This window comes from Rhea americana, unplaced genomic scaffold, assembly GCF_003343005.1.
Source record: "Rhea americana isolate MKP2758 unplaced genomic scaffold, rheAme1 scaffold_43, whole genome shotgun sequence".
NCBI lineage: Eukaryota > Metazoa > Chordata > Aves > Rheiformes > Rheidae > Rhea > Rhea americana.
This window is the reverse complement of record NW_028186568.1, coordinates 1573689-1598953: the sequence shown is the minus strand read 5'-3', so window position 1 is coordinate 1598953 and position 25265 is coordinate 1573689. Positions and strand designations below refer to the sequence as shown.

At 38.0% G+C, this 25265-nt stretch overlaps 1 protein-coding gene across 1 annotated transcript in view; it reads left to right on the top strand.

Moving 5' to 3' along the window:
* Positions 1 to 25265, top strand: part of KCNK1 (potassium two pore domain channel subfamily K member 1) — a 34447-nt gene that overhangs the window by 834 nt on the left and 8348 nt on the right. The window lies entirely within an intron of this gene.

The window sequence follows — 25265 nt, the reverse complement described above, 5'->3', positions numbered from 1 at the left end:
AAAAAAAAAAAAAAAAAAAAGAAGAAAAAAGAGAGAGAGCGAGAGCACACCCATAACTAATTCAGAATTGCAGTCTGAGTGGCGTTCTCATACCTACTGTTAAATCCAGGAAGCCACACTGAGCTAGGTTCAAACAGATGTGTAGACGTGGCTGCTGGTCCTAGCTTTTGCCAGTATAGAGGGCTGTCTGCTCTCTGCCTAGGAGCTTAGAAATATTTTTTTTTTTCATTTTTTCAAAATGAGGCAAAGCGAGACTGTCGGTTTAAAATTATGAATTTATGCCTCTGCTTCTGACGTGAACCTACATTGCTTTTTGGAGCATCTCAAAGTGACTAGGAGAAGAGAGACTTTGCACACCTACTGAGCCTCTGCAGCATGGCAGTGGCTATGCAGTAATCTTGTCTGCAAATATTTGACTAGCAACCCACCTGTGCCCTTGGCTTCAGGAGGGCACTCGGGTATCTCGTACTAATGATAGCCGAGAGGCCTCCCGGAAATGACCGCTTGGCAGAGTTAAAGGGAGACATCAGAGCTGTTACACTGACTTCCCAGGACCTGCATAGTTCCCTTGTGTAAGGGGAATCTCTTACGTAAGATGTGTTTCCCAGAACAGAATTAGTGCTATCCCTTACAAACATCGGTGTTAATGTCACTGCCATACATAAATTGAAACCATATTTTAAATCGAGCCTGTTTATCATTAAGAGCCAAGGTTTTAACTTTCTCTGATACTTAGAGGCAGGCATTGTGCCAGGTTTCTGCCTCCTTCCTCCCTACTCACAAATGTACTGGTGTTTTTGAAAATCCACCCAAGTACCTCTCGCCTCCTTTGAACTTTTAAGTCTTTTTTAGAAGTCTCTTAGGCTCTTTAGTCTGCTGCTGCCTTTCCCCTCCCCCCCCCCTCTGGTATGGACTAAAAACAACCAAAAAAGTAACTTGATATAATAAAGAATAATGAAGTTAAATTTCAGTATTTTTACTGTCAGCTTCAACTTCAAGTTTAATATTTGCATGTAAAATACTAAAAGATAGTGTTTATTTTCTTCTAAATAGCAATTTTCGTTGGGATTTTGAAAGACTTATGGAAATGCTTCTTCAGCCATAGTTTTTATACACTCATTTTTGTAACAGTTATGTTTCAGGTAAGATTGTAATGGACTGCTGTTTTGTAAAGGATGAGTACAAGTGTGTATGCTGGGAAGCTGGACTTGTAACAATTTTGATAACTGAATTTGAAAGCTGGCTCACTGAAATTAACTTCTTAACACTACAGAATGGTTAAGGTTGGGAGGGACTGTTGTAGATCGTCTGGTTCAACCTCCCTGCACAGGCAGCGTCAAGGAGAGCAGGTTGCCCAGGACTGTGGTCAGATGGCTTTTGAATATCTCCAAGAATGGAGACTGCAGCCTCTGTGAATGACCTAGTGCTCAGTGTCATGCAGTAGTGGTTTTTTTATTATTATTATTTTATTATTATTTTAAGTAATAAAAACTCTATAAAGATTTCCCTAAAGCTAGTCTGAATTCAAGGCTTTGCCCTCTAATAATTTGAGCCTGTACTGCTATAAAAGAAAAAACCCAACAGATTCCATCTTTTTTTTTTCCTCCTGCCTAAGTGAGCATTCTGAGAGACATCAGCTGATATTAATGATAATGTTTTATGGTGTACTTCCTAACTGATTAGGACAAGCATTTCCCCCCCCCCCCCTTTTTTAAGAGTGTTTTTCAATGAATGTACAAATGAGATTGCTCATTTCAAGGAATTCTTGAATGTAGGATAAGGTCAATAAGTTTCTTACACCCCCTCCCCCCCCCATTTTCTTTCCTGTTTCTGGTCCTTATAACCATAATTAGACCAGAAGATGTGAGAGTGACATACTTCTGGCGTATACAATTAAATGTTTCCAGTGAATGAAGTTTTAAAGCTATAGTCAATGTATAGTAATGACAGTGGTGAGAAGATGTATGAAATTGTAATAATACTTCACTTTTTTTTTTGTAAAAACAAAATTCTTAAAGCACTGAATTTTATGGATCTCATGCTACCCTGTTTTCATTCCAAAAAAAAATAATTTATATTTTAGTGTTAGTGTTTAGTGTTTCCTGAAACCTCTTGTGTTCAAATTTTTCTATGTAATAACCCACACATCAAAGGAAATGAAAAAAGGCGCTGCTTTTATATCTGTTCTTATTCAGTTGCTATAATTAGTTTTTTTCAGAAAAATGAAAAATTATTCCATAAACACTACGATGTATTTCTTTTAATCCAGCTATTTCCATTTCAGAGATAAGTCACTCCAAAGAATTTCATTGGGACACTGGAATCTGGACTGAGTTAGTAACACTTCAATACTGCCTGTTAAGACACAATACAGAAGAGTTGGCTTCAGTAGTACAGTTTACATGCATATACCTCTTTTGCCCCCTGCACGTATGCTTTTAGGCAAGGCACAACCTGGTTTGAGCATAGAGACCTCACAAGGAAACTATTGAAAATGCAAGCTACTGTTGTCTAAATTGAAATTCTTTTAGAAAACTCTACTTCAAAAGCATATGCTTAAACAGAGGACTGGAACAGAGTCTTTGGGCTAGGCCCGAAAGAATAAAAATTCTTAACAAAATCCATCTGTTTCTTTATCTAAAACTTTAGATAAAAACATCGTACTTTACAACATTTTCCTATTACATATAAGCAAAAACTTTTATAAGTCCACAGGTGTATATATGCAAACCAATCTACCAAGTCCATTCTTCCCAAAGCATATAGTTTTCAGGTATGGATTCTCTTTTTTTCCTTCCCACTTGCTTTGTACCTGTGCAGGAAACCTTTTAAGTCCTTTCAAAGAGTCAGTAAAATAAGATAGGTGAGAAGCAGGACCTGAATGGTCATCTGAATATTCAAATATTTATGAACAGCTGCTTAAATGTTGTATCACTACAAATAGTACATCTCAAATGCCTTTTCTTTTGAAAATAGTGTAAAGATAAATGCAGAAAAAGGCAACACTGGTATTGAAGACCAACTGATGGTTGCTTCTGTACTCAGGGACACAGCATAAAATTGCAGGGAACACAAGGAACTTTTTTTTAAGGTTAGCTGACTGACTTTACCAATCATCGTTTAAATGAATGCACACCTACTTCCTGTATGGAGGCCAAGGCTTACTTCACAGCCATTTAGTCTTTGATAGCAAGCATGTAGCATAGGGAATCTTAGAATCCTCAACTCCCCTTCTTGTTCTCTCAGCCCTTACTGGGCTCTTACTAACTAAAGAAAAATATTTGAAGAAAATAATAAAGCCAATTAAGAATTCTGAAAATACGTATAAATAGAAGGGGTTTGCAAAGTAAGCGCGGAAAGACAAACTGTTATTTGAAAGCAATTCAAATTGGCTGCACACATGAACTGTCACAGGACTGTCACAAGCTGCCTGAAGGATGGGCAAACAAAGGATAATGATAAATGGCAGTGAAATGAGCTGTATGAGGCTCCAACAAATTACAGCAGTGACTGGCAGAAGGTTCCTGTTTTAACAATTTTATTCCACCCTGTAAAACTTAAGCAGTCTTGCAGAATCCCATATGAGCAATGCACAAAAGGAAAGAATTGACTAATTAAGGGTTGACAATGTAAACACAAAGAATATATGGTCATGTGTGTTTAAATGACATCTATATTTCGAAACTGTCTTTAGTTACGACCTTAGGCACATGTATGTTCATAGCTGGTCCCAGTGCTAGATGTGATGAATGATCTTCCTCAGGCCATTGTTTCTGGTTGGCTTTATTATGGGACCACCTGTGTATATCTGTGCATTTTAAGAATGCAAAGCTACTTTACTTTTATACAGAACCAGTCATCTCCTAGGTATATATTTTCACTGTTCTTAAGATGTTGGATATCAACAACACTATTGCATGCTAGTACAATATGAGAATACTGTAAGAAGAATGGAGTAAGGAAATTATTATTGGTTGTGTTGGGAGATACGAAGCATAAAGTGCCTTATGCTGAAGGAAAACAGGGAAGGAAGGAAGATGCTAGTTCATGAATTTATTTTGACGCATGTTTTTAGAAAGGGCCTTTTCAGTGTAAAAGTATTTTGCAGCTGTTCATGAGAAAGGAGGATAGTTGTGTTCTGGCTGTCCAGCTTTGAGTGTGCCTACCCTCTCCCCCCACTCCAAGTCATGGTATAGGTTTCATTTACCATTTGGGCAACAGAGGGAAGGTGAAAAAGAGCTACTTTGTATTCATCTGCTGTGACAAAGCTGCCAAAATGCATGATGCAGAAAATAGGTCCTAGGGCAAGGAAGAGGAAGCACAAGGAGAAGTTTCATCTTTTATAATGTCAATGAATATTATGAATATTTTTGGATTACGATCAGCCTGGACTTTTTTCTGAACTAAAGGAGTCAAAATAGTAACAGGAGGGAGGGGAGAGAGAGAGAGAGAGAGAGCTGTTAGTATTCAATGACTTCTGAATCTGGTAAGGTGGTTAGCATATGCTATCATCTCCAGTGTTTTAGCCTGCACCAATTCTAATGTTGGCAATAATCATGGATGTGTTGTACTGCATTGCAAGGGATGGCACCCAGATCGGTGGCATACTAACGTTTCTGCGTGCTGTATTTTGAAGTGAGTAAAGACTATACATGTAATAGCTATAGCTGGATATTCATAGTAACTAGTTATCTTGAAACTGCTTGGTTGAAGAACAATGAAGATACAATATGGTTTTCAGGGAGAGTTTTGCATTCAAGTTCAGTAGCTTATTTGAGTTATTACTGGTAAATAGTATGAGGAATCTTGGTTATGTTTGATATTAATGCAAATATTTGTAAGAGAAACTAAACTATATTTATTTATGAAGGATAACAAATTGGGAGATTGTACTGGAGTCAGTGGATGTATGGCAAAGGAAGGATTAGAAGTGTGGTAGAAATTCAGGGAGAAGCGATGTCGATTTACATGATTTCCCCCACATTCTTTTATCAAGAAGTGATCTTTTTTGCTCTTCTACCTCTTCATAGGAACAGACCCTGCATCCAATGCATACTTAGAGTATGCAGTACAGATCTCAACAAATCCATTAAAAATTAGGAAATGCATGAAAACATCACGATGTCTTTGTAACACTCTCTTATTAGATTCAGGCCACTGGGTCTTTCATATATTATGGAAGAGCGATAATTTAACTTAATCAGAGGATAGTTAACAGAGGTTTTAGAAGAAAAGCAAACTTTTATTTCTTCTATACTCAAATTTTGTGTAGAATAAATAACTTATTTTCTAGGCAACAGAATGTGGTTAGTGTCCCTGAGGATGCCTGTACTAGCTAATTAACACACTGTTTAAAAAAAAAAAAAAAAAAAACAAAAACAACAAAAACAAAAACTGTTCCTACTTCATAATTCATATCAAATGTATGCCTGGAAACTTGTCTCTTCTATGAAAATATACAAACTTTATGATGGCTTAGGCTCAGACCAATCTCATGAGTCACTCCTGACTCCAGCAGGAAAATGAAGCTTTGTTGTATTCCTTCTCTCTAAGGCTAGTAGGTCACTTAAGTACCTGTGATAAATTGCAGTTATTAACTGGGTGGGGATTCCAAACTTTGTGAATGAATTTTGTTTCTCACTTTTAAGTAAGAGTTGTTTGTTACTTAGCAACAACATCTACAGAAAAATGTAATTTGCTGGAGATGATCTAGGAGACAAAGCTAGATTGTGCTGTGACAGATGTTTTTATATTGGAGTGCTGGTAAGAAACATAGAAGTAGATTGAGAAAGATGCTGGAAGAGGAGGTTTACGTTCAATATGCTGACTGTTTGGATCTTGAGGACATGTTGGATGGTGAGAAACCATTCTTTAATCTCCTTTGCTTAGAGGGACTTTAGTTCAAGTCCCAGGAGAATAGTTTAATGACATGGGGCATTCTGGGACAAGGTAGTCAGAGCTATGTCATTGAGGCTGTCCCCTTCCAGATAATTAGGCATTCACTGGAGCTGGACCTAGAACCGAGCGTCCCACCTCTCAGGTTAAATTGTGTAAACATGAAGTGAAAGAGTCATTCTGTCTGCCTGTGTGTCTACTTTCCTTTCAGGGAGTATTTCAGTATTTTATACAACATCGTACAGCTCCAGTCTTGCATGCTGTCAAATTTTAGTCTGGCCTTTGGGTTAAGAGGCTGTCTTGTGGGATAAGAGACTTGAGATGAGTTCAGCTTAATGCCTTTCTCAAGACAAGGATCTGAGCGGAGGTAGTCTTTAGGAAGAGGAGACAAAAAGACTGCAATTATGTATCTTGGAAAGCTGTACGAGGAGACAGGATGATGCATATAAAATGGTACTGAGAAGGTAAATTGAGTGCTTCTGGTCTCCCCGTTTTATAACCGAAGAACGTGGAAATGTTCAATGAAATCAAAAGACAGCATTTTTTTTTTAAGAGAGGAATTTATCAAGCTTTGAAAACTCAGCTTTTCTGAATTTGTTGGAAAGACTTTTGTGAGTATATCGAAAATATCCGTATTTTTCAAAATTAATAATAGTAAACATTTTGGAAGGATATTAGGCATCATGCTTTAGGGTGCAGGCCACCCTTTAGATTCAGTTCTTTAGTTACCAGAGATTACAGCTAGGCCCAGTAGACAGTCACATTACTTCTTGTGTGCATAATACAAAGCTTTTACCATTTTCTCTATCATAGTAGCCTGTAGCAGAGAAAATCTGGGTCTGGCCTACCTTCTCTTCCAGGTGGAGTGGCAGTTTCTGGCTTCTCAACTCGTCACAGTCTTAAGCTGTGCCAGGAGCTGTGCTTGCTGAAATGAGAGGTGGCAAAAGTAGCTCTAATACAATGTTTATGCTTTGCAGGCTGATGAGTAGTAAAAACCATCTCCTGGCAGAAATGAGAGCAGCCATGAAGTATCATGACTGTATTTTTGTTCAGAGCAGTGTTGGCTGCTGCTGAGTGGAGTGCTTCTTTTACCAGCTCTGTCTTCACTTCTGCATGGAACTGTTCCACCTGCCTTGCTAAACTCCCAGTGATGAGGAGCCAGCCCAGAAGCTCTCCACAGGGAAGGAGCCCTCTTTAGCCCTTCCATGTCAGCTTTAAGGAGGTCATTCTTCTACTGAGAAATGAAGGGGGGGGTGATGGACGAACAGTCTATTGAACTCTAGTATATTATGTAGAGTATAACCGAGGTTGTAACTGAGTTGATGGTGTCCTACCATGGGCTTATTAATTACAGTTTTTGTAGATGCATTATTACAGTTTTTGTAGATGTTAACTTTGTTTGGTATTTCTATTTTTCCAACTTTTATGTTGAAATTAGTTGCTGTTGTAATAGAGGGATTACATGGCCTACTGCTATTCTATTATTATTCTAGTATTTGGCTTTATTTTTGATCTGATACTTGCGTCCTTTTGGAAAGGAAGAGACTAATCCCTCACACTTGCCTTTCATTAGAATGTTTCTATTTATAATTCTTTCTCTAATCTACAGTTTTTATTACCATTCAGCTGACATCTCCGAATTGAATTCCTAAGCAAAAAGTTTTATCAACTTTCAGAACAGGATTTCTCAAATGTGTGCATTTGACAGTCAAATCCTGCAGTTCCTGTTTCTGAGAAGGGATTTCACTTTTATGTGCGTGTAACTTAAAAGAAGTTGTTTTTCAGATCCAAAATTTTTCCTTTAACAGTTTATTGGCTGTTTTTAGTTCGGTGTTTTACTTCAGCCTATTCCATCATAGTCTTCATCCTTTTATCCATTTTTGGATAAAGGAGCAACATAGTCTAGGGAGAAGTATCTAGTTTACACACTGTTTGGAGGTTAGTAATAAACTAGGTTCACAAGCTACTCAACCATACCAAGATGCTTCTTGACACACCCAGAAATGAAATTTCAACAATTTGAGAAAAACCAGGAAACCTAGAGAGTTTTGATGCCTCCGGGATTAGAGAGTAGCTCTGAAAGATTTCTCAAGAGTTAGCTACCTGCATTCCAACTGTCTCTCTGGATCTGGCTGTAGTGCTTGAAGATTGTGGCATTTGTTCAGCTGAAGCTCTAGAGCAGTTACTGATGATAATTCAGAAGACCCTAGGAGAAATATGTCCCTTCACTTTTTCCCTTAAGAACTTGTCTGCAGTGTTAAACAGTTTACTTTTCTTACAAAGCAAACCATGGCATAATCTTGATTAAGAAATCAACTGAAGTGGAAGAAATTAATAAAATAAAACTTTTCAAGTGCTTCAGAAAGATATCAGAGTGGCTTTTGCAGCAACACATGGATTTTCTGTCTCCTGAAAAGAAAGATGCATTCACATGTGGTTCTGCTTAAGGAAGTTTTCATACTGTGTTCAAAGAGGACTGTAGATGGTAAATCACTTGTCTCTAAACCACAGATATGCAGCTGGTGAGCTAACTGATGCTTCCATAGTGTTACTATAGTTCTTATTCTAAACTGATTATTTATTTATTTATTTTTGGTGCCAATAGCTTTTCAGAAAGGTATCACAGCATCTTTTTGGAATTGAGGGAATGCAAATGTGGAAGCAAACAGCTTGCATAGGCAGGATCCCCTCGCAGGAGCTGAGGGAGGAGGTTGGGCTGGGCAGCAGGTTTTGCCAGTAGAGCAAGCCAACCCAGTGATCTTCTCAGCACCATCCTGCTTGCATGCAGAGAAAGTGAGGCTGTGCCCTCTGGAAAAAGTTGCATGCTGTTTACCAACAGAAACTTAAACAGCAAGTTTCTATCTTTTGTCCGGTAATCATGAGTCTAGACTGATGTTATGCTAATAGGGGATAGGGTTTTCTTTATCTTTTTACTGTCCTCTACTACAAACTGGAGTACCTGCAACTTCTGCTTGGAAGGTTTTTAAGCATAATTTAATATCACTGCAAACACAGCTTTTGAGAGAACTGGTAGCATGAAAGTGGAGTTTTGTCATCTCTTTGCTCCGCATGTGCACATTGTGTGCCACATACTGAATGTATTCTCTGAAGATGTTAAAGATAATTCCTGAAGCTAAAATGAAAAGGCTAAAATGTGCCTGTGATTTTCATCCCATGTGTTAGTATCAGAGTTGTTGCTTCTGTGTCATTTTATTATTTAAAGATTATTTGAATTGAATCAACTAAATAACCTTAAATTCTTTCACAGCAGCTACTTCACAAATGGTTTTCAAGGCAGAAATATGGGTTGGTTTCTTGTTTCAGGGGAAAAAATAATAAACAGATTTAGATGTTAAAATGGTAGAGTTAAAAATGTGCCACTCATTACCTCTTTGGAAGCAGAAATTTATCTTAATGATAAATTAAACCAGCTTCAAAATTTCAGGCTTTTATGAATCAAAACTCATTGCAGATGGCACTTAAATTTGGGAAGTTTTGCTTTGTATAGGCTGTATAATGTTGCTAGTTGTGTTATGCAGAAATAGGTATAAATGAAATCCTTTTCCCAACTTAATTGACTATTTTTTTAGTTTAAGGTTAACTATTCTTCATGCAGTGTTTACAGTGATGAATTTGATTTTCTGAAACGTTGGTGAAAACTATTTCAGGCTTTTCATATAGAAATGTGCAGTGCAACTAAAAGCATGAGAACAGCGGTATCTTTCATGGTGCTGGGGAAAAAATGGTATGGCCTACAGGAAACCGTACAGCTACTAAGCCTACTGGGAAGCCTGTCACAGGTGCATGTCTGCTTTTCCATCTTTTTCTATCATAATGCGCCTAAAGGTGACAAGACTATGCAGAAGCTAAGTTAAACACAAAATTGCAGGGTGGAGACCTCTTGTGTCAAGGAAAAAGAGAACAGCCAACTCAATAGTGATTGTAAAATTTACTGTTTCACTAATTTCTCCATTTTTATTATAAATCAAAGATTATATACTTATTGTAATTATTTTTAAAAATGAGAAGATTTATTAGCATGAAGAAGGAAATATGATCTACTGAAGACCTCAAATGATGGCAGCACTGGTTTGACTGGAGCTTAAGTATGTTCTTATCTTTAAGCCTCCACTGAAATTTTCTTGTGTTACTCTTGGACTCTTTTCTAATTTATGGCTTACAAGGCACATGAGGAACATATATTTTGCTAGGTTGAAATAGAGTGGGTATTTGCCACTCTTCCTGATATAGTTTTGTAAAGTTTTCGGTTACTTCAGAATCATCAAAGGCAAGGCAAAGGGTCTAATTTCTCCTTCTTCCCCATATGCTGAGATCATACTAAAGATGGCTTTAGAGAAGGCTATAATGAAGTGTGTTTCAGAAATAACAATGTGTTCAGGGACCTGGAAGAAAACAAAGGAGCTTGGATGTTTAAATATTGGGACTTCATTTTACAATCTTACTTTGTAAAAGAAAAAAAATCTGAAAATGTTGTCATGTTTAAGATCAGCATGAGAGGACTATGAAAGCTCTACACTCTGTATTATTTAAGAAGGTATTTACCCAAATGCATGCTATACAAGAATGGTGTAGACCTTTCCCTTTGAAGCCTACAGCCTAAAGGAAATGAGAAAACCCTAAAGCAAATCAGAGAGCTTCCATCTGTTCTAGAATTCTAGAAGCTCTAGGCTGTATGATTTACTAATGAGCAGTTAAATGCTTTCCAGCATGCCTTGTTACTTATTTTCATGGTTGTATTTTAACTTAATATTGGAATGCTGACTCAGCTGTAAACCAGAAATAACTAAGAATCAAACACATAGCTAGGACTTTCAAGCAGTAATACTACTGTATATAACAAGAATAATGAACAGAAATGAATCCAGTGCAGTAAATCATTTAGAACGGTTAATATCTGGCACTGAGGCTTTCTTACATGAGAGTAGGAGAAAATTTAAACACCTGCATACATAAACATGTCCATTGAGAAATCTAGGCCCTCAATTTGACTTCTGGTCCACTGCTGCAACTCCACTTGGACAAGCAAAGAACTCTAAACATTACAAGATGTTGCATTCTGTGAGTCAACAACAACTGTGTTGACAGGGGAAGAGTAAATATAAGAGGGCAAGCTCCTGCCTTACTTCATTACAGAAGTTCTGCACAATTAACATTCTGCTCATCTATAGTGCCAAAAATAAATATTTTAGTCATACTCCTGTAGGTGCAGGTATGTATACTGTCAAAACTAGTTGAATGTTCAGGTCATGTTTTGGGGGGATAATTACTATCAAACAATTGTGTATGCTATTTACAGGAAAATGTCATTTACACTGAAAGTTATTAGAAATAAATTTTGAGAAAAGCAAAAGGTACAAACTCTCAACACCTCAAACAGAAGTCTGAGATTCAGATTTTTAGCCTTGTATTATCCTTAGATGTCATGAGGTAATAATTTTTGGTAATGGTAATAATTTTTCACATTTCTGAACCATCTTTCATCAGTAGATCCCAAAGCATGTGCATAGCAGAAACTAATTTACTTATTAAAACAGTTATGTTCTGCATCTCGTGAGATAGTGGTATTTCTGTGTGTATTTTTCAAATGAATGAACTAAGGCAAAGAGAACTTTAAAAAAAGATCTTGAAAAAAGAGATCACATAAGAGTCATTGGTATAGTTGAGAATAGGAGCCTATGAATATCATCTTGCAACTCTCTGCTCCCACTGCTAGGCCATGTTCTCATACATTACTGATATTTCCATCCTGCAAATGCACTTCCATGTACTTTCATTTTTCTTGATTTGAGCTTCTTCAATAATATTTTTTCTGTGCCACAATATTTTAGGAAGTTGCAGCTATATAATGAGAAATACAGAAGCCATATAAAGCCTGTAATAACATTTCCATACCTTTCCTTCAGTGGAAACGGTAGGAATATTGCCACACCTATGTAGGAAATTGTTCAGTTGTGTTCTCTCTGCAAAAAACCAAGCTGTATAGCAGCTGCTATTAGTTGATAGCTTATCAAATCCATGAATAGCCTTTGTGGGAAGATATCAGTGTTTGCTCTGCTGTAGCGTGCTGATTGTCTCTCCTTATCCAGCATTTACCCAGGGTGATACTAAGCAAAATGGGCCAAGCCTGCCTAACCTCTCTGCCATTGAAAGGAAGATGTCTTGGACCCCTGATTTCTCCCCATGTGGTCCTGTCTACTCCCCTGGCCTAGGTTTATACCTGACCAGGCCCCAAGAGTAAGAAGAGGTAGACCCACACAGAGGAAAGGATCTTTTCAGCAGTGATGCTTAGATTAGGTTGGTTGTCTCATGTAGCTACTTGAGGAATGTATGGAAAGAATCAAAAATGCACAGGCCAAGTTAATGCATGTAAAAGGGGAGCTGGCAACCTAAGAATGCATTTCCTGTAATGATGGTGTATCTGACAACTACTGACTGCCACTTGTAAAAGAGTGTTATTTCAAGCAAGATTAAAATGAGAGCTAGTGAAGCTGAAACATCTTAACAAGCGTCCTCTTTGCTAATACAGGTCCAGCACCAAAATATTTTTACAGTCTGCTAGGACTCCATGTACCTTAGGTATATGCATCTCGAGGCGAACCTTGTATTTTTTTTTTCCTATTTGATAACTAGTGTTGTCTGATATCTTCCCTTGTCTTTGAAACTAGTAAGGAAGTAACGCAGTAATACCATTGTGTTTACTCACTGTAACCTGTTTCCAAATTCTAGTCCTTGGCAACTGTAAGAAACTCAATGTATTCCTGGAGTCAGGCTCTTGGAAAGAAATACTTCCCTTGAAAAGATGTGTGTGCTAGCAATTTCCAGATTGCTGACTCAAGCTTTTCAGTGTCAGGTCTTTATTGTGGAATTAGTCTTCAGTTTACCCCCCCCCCCCCACACACACACACGTGCGCACACATGCATGTACACACACACTCTCCCCCAAAATGTACTGAAGTCTGAGGAAAAGCCGCTTGTTCCAGTTAAATTCCCAGGGGCCAAACATCCGGTTTGGCAAGCCAGCACACACGCATGCACACACACGCACTCACTCGCTCACTCTTCAGTAGCAAGCGATTTATTAGTGAATAATTACAAACAGACCGACCTGACAGTAATCTCGAGAAGGACCGCTCCAATGCTTGTCCCGATCATCTGCGTGATATGAGAGAGAGAAAGAGAGTTGGCAGGCACAATCCTTTCGGGCGTACCTGAGGAGGCAATGTGGGCCTCTGTTGTGTAGCAGCCTCACTCTCCTTCAGAAAAACTCTGATATTTATGATTATTTGCGGTAGGTGGGAGTCCCGGCACATGGGGCCAACAAGTGCAGGGAGTCTAGCCCAACTCCGCCCCAGCTGCATAACCAGGCTATGATACTGCGCACGCGTGCAGACTTATTTTGGGAGCCACATTGACTTTGGGGGTCACTATTTCATTACTCTTCAGCTTATGACCTTCATGTTGACTGCTTCTCACGGTTACGGTTGTTCTGTGGCTTCCAGCCACAGAATCTATATGTAACCAACTGCTGTTCTTTCTCACAGATTTCCAAGACCTTGTTAGTTACTTATTTGTATTCCGCTTATCACAGCGGTATTGTTCTAGACACCAAAAGGTTACAACAGGGACCATTCTCACCAAGTATGAGGTAGTACAGATACAAAAGTTACAACATGGAGCATTCCCACTGAGTATCACCTAGTATGGATACACCACTTAAAGCATCACGCTTTCCATAGAGAGTTACAGGTGATACTGATCTGGCCCTTTTCATTTTGTCCAGGGTTTGCAAATGCAAGCACTGACAGGAGAGTGCTGAATATGAGAAACCTTAGTATGACTCAGTTTTCAGATGGGATGGTTGCTAAGCAGTTTCTGATGCTTGAGCTACCTTAAGGTGTAGGAGATAAGACTCAATCATTTGTGTGTATCGAGAGTCTTTGATGCAGTTGGTCCAACATTCTGACTGGGCAAATGGAGCATTTTTGATGAGCTGTCTTGTTGATTTGATGTTGCCTGTATTCACTGTGTGCAGGACTATCTTATTCTGTCCCTAGGAGGTTAGACTTATGTATTTTCTTAGGAAAATCATACTGTAGGGAGTAAAAAGGTCATGAGAATTTCTGAGAATATCAAAGACGCTTTTCTAACAAAACAAGTATTTACTGTTTTAAAATAAATTGCGATTAATCTAAACAAATAATATCGTATTTGAAAGTAGTGAAGCATTTATGGTGCTCTGTCTGTATCTTTGCATTGTTGGCAACCATCCTGTGTCTGTCATTTGCTTTTTTTTTAAATGCTATATCCCAATTTATTTCTAAATAATTTCTTCTAGTTAGGTGAGCCAATCTACACTTCTTCATCTTACAAAGAGAAATAGTACATGCAATTACAATTATGGGTTTTTCTTTTGTTTTCCCTTAATTTGTTGGTAGGACATACAGTTGTGATTATCTTAAGTTACCCTGATTTTTGTGCGACTAATCAAGTTTATGGTTCTCAAAATTTTTATTTGCTGTATGGAATGTCCTAGACATCTGAATGATTTAATAAGACTAGTATATCTATAAAATGTGCTGTGCTTCAGTGAACTAGCTCTCAAAACATTGAAAGTATTTCCCTGTTGAGCCTTGCAACTTAATGTTTTTTTAATGAACGTGAAATTGTGAGTATATTCAGCTAGCCTATATTCAGATGGTAGAATACCATAATGCATCATATTTTGAAATGTGATTTAGAATTTTGACTGAGCCAGAGAACTTGCCTGAAAACATATTTCACTTTAGCCTTTGTGTAAACACTCTTAACTTCAGAAGTAGGAAAATTCTCTTGGAAAAATCAAACTTTAAATTTGAAATATACCTCTGTAGAAGTGGAGAATGCATTTTAGTTCTGTGCATTTTTGTTATTTGATCCTCTGATTTTTGGTGGTCTGTGTAAAGATTGGCTTTTATTTTGCTCTCCATGCTGACAAATTCTTCATATTTCTCAAAAATAATGATTAAAATACAGGGCAGAAATAAGGGTTTTTTATATAGATGTATTATCATATCTGATTCCTTTAAATGTGAAATACTGAAATACCTTACAAATATAGGTAAAGACTATGTGTCTTCCTCCACTGAACAAGGAAGGTAGTGCAGGTAATTTCCCTGAGTTCCGTATGTCAAATCAATAACAAAATTAGGAGAATAAATTCCTATCCCCCTGCTGTGTTCAGTAGATAATACTTCCTTCCATGTGAGGTTGCATTTTAATGCAATAATGCTGCTTGCAGATTTTATTTTAACTCTACAGTCTGGAATTACCTAATTTTTTAATGTTGTGTGGTAATTCTTTACTGCCCACAATACCAATTTCATTCACTGCTTTCATACTTGGTTCTTCTGATGGTACAATAAAGCGAGTTTTGTTTCAGAAGTGGAGGTGGGAAGCATACTAATCTGCAGCTGGTTGTTTCTCTTTATTCCCAGATGGTAGGAAGAATAACAACTGCGACTCATTTCGATGCAAGAAATGGTAACTTAGCAAAGCTACATAGGTACTCTTCATTAATTAGATACTTGATTAAAGTATTGTAGTATGTGCCACTGAGACGTATTCAAGGCTTTTGACATGTCGAAGACATGTTTGGGATAGTAACAAGTGCCCATTATAAATCTTTGTAAACCTCTTGCCAGTAAACTGCACCTGACTTTTGTTCTTTTCAAGCTGAGTACCATACTGCACAGGTGCTGGGCTTAGCAGTGGCAGCTGCTATATCCTTATAGTACCCTGTGTATAAATAAGGTCTTTCAAGTGATAGGAGGCTGAAGTGATTGATAGAACTTTAAAACCTGTTACAGGAAAAATTGGGGTTGAGGAAAGAGAAAGTTGTGACATGAAGAAGGAGGGAAAAAAAAAGACCATAGTTCCAGACCTTTTGCTACAAAGAACAAGCTCTATCTTCTGCTGCTCTGTTCAAAAAGTGTCTATGCTTTCAGGTTCAGTGCCAGTTAGATGCTAAATGGATGTCAGCTGCTAAAACAGTTTTTTTTTTTCAGTTGGTATCACTGTTGTAGATTGCCATATCTAAAAACTAAATCTGAAAGTATTAGTGTTTAAGATATAATATCACCTTTATGTTGCAGCCAAGGTTACAGTCTCGTCATGCTCTGTACCAAATTAACACATGTAATGAGACTGTCACTGTCACGGACGACCTACTGGCTAATTTAGTAGATAATGTCATTTCCTCCTTTCTGGTCTATCAGAATCTTTGAAGCATTTTCCAGGCTAGGTTCTTTTCCTACACTGAATGTTTAGGAGTTTGATTTCCAGGAAGAAGAATTGCAGGAAGGCTTGTACCCTTCTCAATACCTTGAAGATAACGTTGAACTACTTAGGAGAATTTTGCGTGAACCTGTTTCTTTGATTGCATGTTAATGTTGGTGATCAATGGCTTTAAAAATCTATTATGGTGGGAATGCTGCCGCACTTTTGTTGCCACACACAGCAGTAAAGCCCTAACAAAAAAAAAATCAGCGCAAAACCTTGTTTCCTAACATTTCAGAGGACTATAACTAAAGCTTCCTTGCTAAAGCCCATTTATGTTTTTCTTCTATCAAATTTTAGTTTTGGAGGCTCATGGAGTTTGTTCTACCAAGAAACATTAATAATAAAATAGTCTGTTGGTGGGAACCCCATTTTGATACAGATTTTAGACCATCTGTTGCCTAGTGGGCAGGTAAACCAATAAAACAATAATTGGAGTTCTCCTTACTGATTTCTCAGAAGAGCCCTCAGGAAGTCTAACCTTGCTTTTGACCTGTTGATTGGCTTGTGTTCCACAGGCTTTTGTTATTTTCCTTTTTTTTGTTTTTTTCTTTCCATTGAAAAATGAATCTGAGATTAGGCAGAAGTAACTGTTGCTGCAAAATACACGTTTCCTTGCTTAAGCTAAATATTTGTTAGAGGCAGATCTAAAGAGGCAACATTCTCATTTTGGACAGATACTTCGAGAAATGTGCTGTTACTGAGAGGTCTTGGGGGGAAGAGGGAGAGTCCCAACACCAGATGGATCCTGGTTCACAGTTTAACCCTTACAGAGTCTTAAAATCTGAATAAGACTAAGAGGAACTGAATTCTAGTTGAAAAAAAGTAGTTAACTTAAAAACAGTAGTAAACCAGAAATGCATGCGTATGTTTTGACTATTATCTGTGATAGAATTAAAGACTGAATGTTTTGCCACGGAAGTGTAACTGAACTGTCTGCTGAATACGCTGACATATTTAGTCTTTGTTCCTGCCTTGAGCACTGTGTGAAGCCATACGCGCTCAGGGCGTGAAGTCTTTAATGCCATGTTGCTTCAAAAAACATGGTGAAAGTTGGCATGACTCTGTGGGAACACAGGTCCAGCCTACACATACCTCAAGTCAGGATCAAGGTTTAGCATGTTATAACAAAAAGGAGTTTGATAACAGACAGTTTCAAGCAAACTGTTTAGCTAGGGTTTACAGCTACGGTTTGGGAAATCTAGTTTTCTGCTCACATAGGCTAAGAGGGAAAGCTTTGCTAGCTGAAAGCCTGGAGAACCCAGACTTCTCCTGTGGAGTGCGTTCCTTTCTAAAGGCAAGTTTAATGGTGCTGGAAATGGAATATGTGCCTTAACTATGGTTCCGCCATTTTCTGGTCATGGCTAGGGAAGAATGTGTACTTTCAGGTAGACTGGCAAATTAGAGACCTGTGCTGGAAAGGTGTAACAGTTCCCTTGAGCTGGTAGTGTATACTTCACTGTATCCAGGCAGGATTAGCAAGATCTAGTATCCAGCTTTGATGTGAAATAATGCTATCATTTACAACTTAAAGTTACTATCTTTTGAGTGGTATTTGCCTCTGATACTTTTACTAAGAAGATATATTACTGAGCCAAACACTCACTAATAATCATCCTAGTTGTGGGACTAATTTCTGTACTTGTTCTTATGGCTGTACTGGGTTCCCATGCAGTGAATTCCATCTTCTGTTTATGCAGTTCCAGCTCAATACATCATTTTACTGTGTAATATCTGAACAGAGCTCTCCCTTATTACCTCCACCCCATATGGATCTTAACCATTTGTGTCTGAATGAGTTCAGCATTGCCTTTGCAATACATAATATTGTAATACAGCTGTAATGTTTTTCACTTCACTAATAGTAACTATATGACAAAAAAACAGTAAATGTCTGTACAAATATGACTGGTTCTAGCCATTTGTTATGCCCATCAGATTTTAATCCTTTATGTATGTCTTGTCTCACACATGGTGTGATGAGTGAACTTTCCAACAAAAGGAGTGTGAAATATTTGGATTAGAAGTAAAAATTGTTTGGTTAGGCTGAGAGTTATGTCTGATTTCCCTTCACTTTAGGCAATGTCTTCATCTGTTCATTAGTGACCTGTGGTTCAGGTAGCCATGCAAACCACTAATACTGTCATCGTTTATCTTTCACCAGCATATTTGCAACATGATGTCAATTCTCAAACAATTTACAGGTAAAAGACTACGATAGCAAATCAGGACTGCAACTGAGAAGAGAAAATATGTCCCAGATGGGGAACTGTACTTTTAAGGTATTCTGGCACAGTCTTGCTGAGCACATGCGCAGGAGCCGACTCTGGAGAAGTGCTGTTAACTTAGAGTTTAAACTCTGAAGGCATTTCAAGTCTGCCAGATTTTTTGGCCCTTAGTGGGAGAACCTGCAGTTGAATTTTGGTTCAGATCGGGACTGTGCTATTGAAACAAATCTCCAGATCATTCCCACTTCCTCATATTTTGATGCACAATGTGGAGCAGTCTTGAAGCACACAAACTGGGCTCTTTTTGAATTGAGTAAAACTGAGAGGTTCACTTGTGGAGCACAGTTAATCCCAACTTTTAATGGGCATTCAGTCTTTGGGAGCAGATCAGAGCAAATCTGAAGTAAACTCTTCATAACTGCATAACTGAACAACTGGAAATTATAAAGGCATGCCCAGGCTACAACTTCTATTTTCCTACCTTCTTTTCACCTTATATATTAAGGCATCCAGCAACCTTAATATAGTACAGAGATTTTTTCCTAGTACAGATGTTTCTCCAACATTGGCAGCTAGGGAGGAACAAAGGCAACAAACATTTTAACAGACTTTGCAGCTGGCAGTAAAGAGAATATTCCTTGAAGATCATAGAAATGGGTTAATAGTAAACATGAATAATGTAAAGATTTCCCTGTCCTAATTTTGAAATTATGAAATATTCCTTGTAATCTGGGAGTTGCCAGGCCTGTGAAGCTGCAGATGGTGACAGTGTGTATGACTCTAGAAACTTGTAAGTACATTTCATAATATCAAAAGAAGACACAAGAGAGTTCTCATTATAGGCAGATGGCACTGTATTTTTTTCTATAGTTAAGAAAAAATACTTAATGTATCTTTTGTTCTGATTCCCATTGTTAAAATTCACCTGAAAAGACCTAATGCACTGCAGATTTTCCTTGCATAATTCATGGCTGAGGGAGAATATATATATAAGAGTTTCTGTCTCAGTTTCTTTGGGAATGTGAAATTGCTTCCTATGCAAGAACAGGTATGGTAGGTACTAAATGCGTTGCAAGATACAAATGTTCTAACATACAGCTATGCTGGCAAAAAAATGATTTTGAAACTACCTTTGAACATACAGGCCAATATATCCATGCCATTGGCTTGGTGCCTTGAGTTCAGATGTTGCTGACAGCCAGTGAGCTTATTCATACAATCCTGTTAGTGTTCAAAGAACTTTCAGCCTTTCTTGATGCAGCAGGTGACACTTATACAGTTATAATAGGTATAAATCAATGTGTTAAAATCTTCTTGTTTTGGAAGAAATCTCCTGACATCTCTGAAATATCACACTGAAATTATAACTAGAAATTGGCAAAATGAATTACTTTTCAGAATAGAGTTTACTTAAGTGAGAAATTGTTATTGAGAAGATCCAATTCTTGTGATTACTTTTAATTATTCAAATACATTTTTACCGGTTTCATTCTCCTCAGGTTTGAGGGATCTGTTGTGATTGAAGGGAGCTAGAATAACACCAAATCAAATATCTTTAAAGGAAATCTAAATTTTTTAACTGATGCTGTGTGAGGATGAAGTTAATGAATGTTTTCTTTACTGTCAAAACTGATTTAAGAGACTTCTGCCCCTTCCTTTATCACTTCCCTAATTTTGCAGATGATACTGTTTGGGGACTGTGCTGTTAGCTTTGATTTGTAAAATGTATTAGGGTCAAATAAATGTCCTCCTCCTTGCATTCCCCCAATTTTTTTAATTGATGAAATGATCTGGCTTCAGTTTAAAGCATCTCTTCTTCCTCCCCCACCCTCACAAAAGCAGTTCCATTAGCTCAGCTGAGGAGGTAGCAAAATGTGACATCCAAACAGTTTCTGGGGCTTAAAAATGCCCATCATGGTGGGATTTTTTTCCTCTCTCCGTTCTGCCATATAGGATAGCTTATCTCAGCCTGGTTGGAAATCAAGGCTTTCAGGTGAATTTAATGAAACTGTATTACTGACCTTTAAATATTAAATCTTCCATTTCTGACATATGTCTCTTAATAGTGTGTTTTAATGGCATTGCTGTGTCTCAAACCTCTGAATAAAATTCTGAAAAAATATTTCTAGCAGCATGATGATACTAATTTGCACATTTTTATTAAAAGACTATCCTTCATGTTTTGCTTCTGCAGTTCTTTAGAATTATTTTTCCCATCTGTAATACAGGGAGGAAATACATACATGCAAAAGTACAAGCTAAAAGGTTAGTAAACTACCTGCCTAGAATTATTGCTTATTTTTAAAGCTGGTCACTTCTCTGCTTTCCAGTGCACAACTAACTGAAGCAGCAAAAGCAAAATACTTTTTCTCAAAGGTAGTCTGACTGTGAACAATGCTTTGGCGTTTGTAGATGTGTGCAATAATGCAACATATCTTTCTGTTTAATTTATTTCATTTTATATAGTAAGTCACCTTTGCCTTGTAATGTGTAGGATAGTCAGCTTTCATACTTTACATGAGGCTCCTAATCATCTGCTTTAATCATAATGTTGTTGTTGATTTGAACTCTTTAGGGCAAGTTTCTGATCACTTTGGTTACTGCTGTGTTCCTCCTAGCAATAAAAAAACATACCTGAGTTCTCACTACCACTTGGATGTATCTTCAACTGACATTTCCCTAATATTTTAGAGAGGATATGAGACCAGTTATGAAGCAGGATGTGTTTCACTGCTTAACACGGATTCTGGAGCATGTCAAATCTTTATACAAAAAATAATGTAGAAATTATGTAAATACTATTACTGGTCTTCATCACTATATGCCAGTGAGTCATGTTATGCTTGGGCTGAATGAAGACAACTTTTTTTTTTTAATGGCTTTAACATACCGCATATGATTCATTTAATCTATTGGGGCATTTTGCGATTCTGATCAGACTTCAAAGAGCTGTCTTCTCTTCATGAACAGTAATTCAGATCTGCAAAGGGACTAGTATACTTGTCGTGTTGTACCGCCACATCTGGGTTGGGTGTTGCAACTCTGCTGTCAGAGTAGGCGAGTCTGGGTGGAGTGTGGATACACTTACTGTAGATACCTCCCAGTAAGAAGCTCAATGTTACTGCATAGGCTGGTAGTGGTGCAGCAAGTCACCCTCAGCTGAGGGAAAGGACCTGAGAGGGGTGGTGGCTTGGTGAAACACATAGGAGGAAAGCAGATCACTAGGCAGAAACAAGCGGACAGCACAGAACTATTGACTGCTGGCATTGACTTCTTAAGGCATGCAGAGAGAGGGGTGAGCTATGATCCTATGGTACTGGGGTCTCTGGGCTGTGAGGTCCCGTTCCTGTGAAAGGGATATTAGACAGCTGAAGCCCCGAGAGTGTAACATAGGCACAAGAGAAAGGATCAATGCTGCCGCCTGCAAATGTACCATCTAGGTTGCTTCACTGTAGCTTGAGAGAGACTGTTGGGGGAGGCTTACTGAGGGCTATGGCACCTCTGTTAGCCCCTTGCTTTCCTCACCTGACATCAAAATCATTTACAACAAACAAACCCACCCTTCAAGGCCTCTGGGGAACTCTTGTGTAGAAATCCAGGCTGGGTAACAAAATCCTGGAGTTACAACACACAATTGCAGCATCTTTGCACTTTGCTATTGTATGCTTTATTTAGGGTCACAAAAGTATCTGTTAGAGGGCTAGTCTTTCTTTACTGAAAGATCAGTTGTTTAATAAACTACAGGAGAGACTGACTATGAAGACACAGAGAGTAGCTGTGACAGAAATACTTAGACTGGTCAAAAGCAACAACTGAGAAGGACAAGAAGAAGAAGAAAACAGTGCTAACTCATGCCATGATAATGCAATGTGCAAGAGTAGTCTGAAGTGCTTGTAAATAGTGCTGGGTTTGACATAGATTGTTATGAGTTGGACATTGTGAGCTGCCTAGTGACTCTGGAAAATGAACAAAATGTGGTGATACATCATCATGGAGTGAGAAAATCTCTTATCTGGAACACAGTGATCAGTTCTGGATATTTCTCCACATGTAAAGTGATCTAGCAGGAGCAGTTAGGTACAGGGAAGACAAGAGGAAAATAACTGGAAGAGGAATCTCAAGAGTGGGATACAAAAGACTGAAAAGTATAGAAAAGTTATGACCAAGCATTCTTATAAGATAAGAACAAGAGGCTGACTTGGAAGACTGAAAATGGAAAAGTATTTTACTGAACACATAATTGACCTCTATGACTCCCTGTATTAAGATCAGTGTAAAAAATACTGTGTTTTAAATGATTTTTAAAAACAAGTAGTTTTGTAGGACATTGCGAAGACATTCAAAATTACATCAGAAAAGATAAAGGTATTGCATATATTTATGTGACCACATAACAATAGAAGTCTTCCAAGTTATAAGTTGGTGCACTTTTAACAAAAAAATCCCCATTTATGAGCAGAACTGAAACCCAATGGTCAATATGTTTTGGGGTTTTGCTCTTTATATGAATGATAAAGTGCTTGTCTGTCTCAGGAGGCTGAGCTAGATGGAGTGTTGATCTTATTTAACATGGGAAGTCCTACTAGTCTTGCACATATTTCTTTTGGTGAGTTTTCTTCAAAGAATGACTAACTTTATACTGCTAATGTGTGAATGGGCACTAGAAAGGGTTATACACCTGTGTGGGTAATACCATTTTATTTCTGGTGTCACTTTGCTTCTGAGTTTGGGCAGGCTATCTAAGCATTTGATTTTATATATATATATATATATACATATATATATATAAATTTTAAGCGCCAGTGGCTCTAAAGGAGCAATTGTTACCTGGTGTTCTGTTTACACATACCAATATACAGCAGTCTCTAAATCTTGTCTATCTTTATAATCAGTAACCTCTGTTATCAGATATGCTACATGAACAGTTTAATTCTAGGCACTCATAGCAAGTCTGTCCATCTCTTCTCCTCCTTGACAGATTAACGAAGTGACTTTGTTTTAATAAAGGGAATATAATTAGTCCCCTTCTTGTGAGCATCCTTTTCTCATACTAAAGAAAATCTTAGGACTGCATCTGTAATGCTTTTGAACATGGTAGTTTCAGCTGAAAAAGGCAAACAGACACACTGTTTATTTAGTATTTAGCAGAATCAGCATGTGCGGGGCACTTCATGAACAATGAACTCTATTGTAGAAAGCCTCTGCCCTGAAGAGCTTACAGTGCAAGGAAGCAACAGAGATGCATGAGAGGCAGGAGGCAAGAGACTGCAAATGGGTGAACACTGACATGGAGTGTCTCCAGCCTTGGTTCTCTAATGTCCTCTGTTCTAATGTATTGCTATGCTTTTTTTTTTTAATAACTTTTGTATAGTAGAGGGCTAAGATGTATAGACTTTGTTAGGGGAGCTCACATAAGCAATTTACTACTGGGGAAAAAAACATGGGTCTCTTTCCTTACTGCTTGCCATAGTCTCATAAATTGTGACTTTTTGCAGAATGGCAGAGCAGATGTTAAAGGGTGGTGTCTGCTTCAGGCACCTCAGCTACTTCTGTGAATTGAGAGTTTCAGTAAGGGTTAGCCCAGGTAAGTGGCAGACTGATTTGAGCATCCAGCTTTGCCCAACCTAGTGGCAAATTTCCCTGTTATACAGCCATTTTGTTCTATACTTGCCTCTGAGTCACGTGTTCTCTAGGTTGTACCTGGAGGAATGTTTTTCTGTCCTTTAGAGAGGATTATGGGGGAGGTGTTAGAGAAGTATCAGCACTGGAGCCCATCCTCACTAAGAAATGAGTTGATTACCACTAGAAGCAGAGCAGAGCTTGAACTTAAATCACTAGCAGCCTGTTCTGTTTTTGTTTGTTTTTGCATATGTGGTATGGATATTTGGGTTCAAGTTATTGAAAGTTTGGATTAATTGTGCCGTGCAAGTATACACCAATTTTAGGAACCTAGAGCTTGCAAAGGAGTTTGATGCTACAAGCTCAATTTCTGCTTATCACATTAGTTATCAATAGTTATCAAGCTTCATCAGGCTTCGTCTTAAACATGGCTGAGTTCTTCCCCCAGTACTGAAACTAGATGGCTGTTCTAAAACTCTACTCTGAAGCTTAGAAACGTTTTTTGAACTCCTAGAACAAATCCATTCATGGCTATATCACAGCTATTTGTTTGTATGGCAATATTGTTCTTTGTCTAAAACACTTCTCCCTTGGTAGTGCTCGTCTTCTGCTGCATTAAGAGGGAGATGCTATATCACCTTTCAGTCTTCATTCTGCTTTGCCAAGGAAGCCAGACACTTTTATCTTCCTCTCGCAGAACACTCTGTAATTCCCTGATAGTTTCAATAACTCTTCTCTGTTCTTGTTGCAGGGTGAATTTATTCTTAAACTTGAATATGCAAAATCAGATTATTCCAGATAAGGACTGATCTGTCCTGTGCAGCTAATACACCTCTAGTTCTGCTTTACTGAAGACATGTTGATGTGATGTAGCATTGCAGTTGCCTTTTCTATGCATGTGTCATAAGAGTCAGTGGTAGACACCCTATGATCAACTCGAAGATAGATCTTTCTTCTTTTCCAAACCTAGAGCTGGGGAGCTAAGCAACAGCGTGGGTCCTTGTATGGATAGAAGGTAGAAAAAGATAGAAAGCCGAGTAGGGGAAAATGGTTAGCTTTGGAAATACAGGAAAGTCACAAGGGCTGTTCCTCAGAGGCCTGTGTTGGGAGCCGTGCTATTCAGCATATTCATAAATGATGTGGAAGAGGGGATGAACAGTGAGGTAACAAAGTTTAAAGATACTAAAT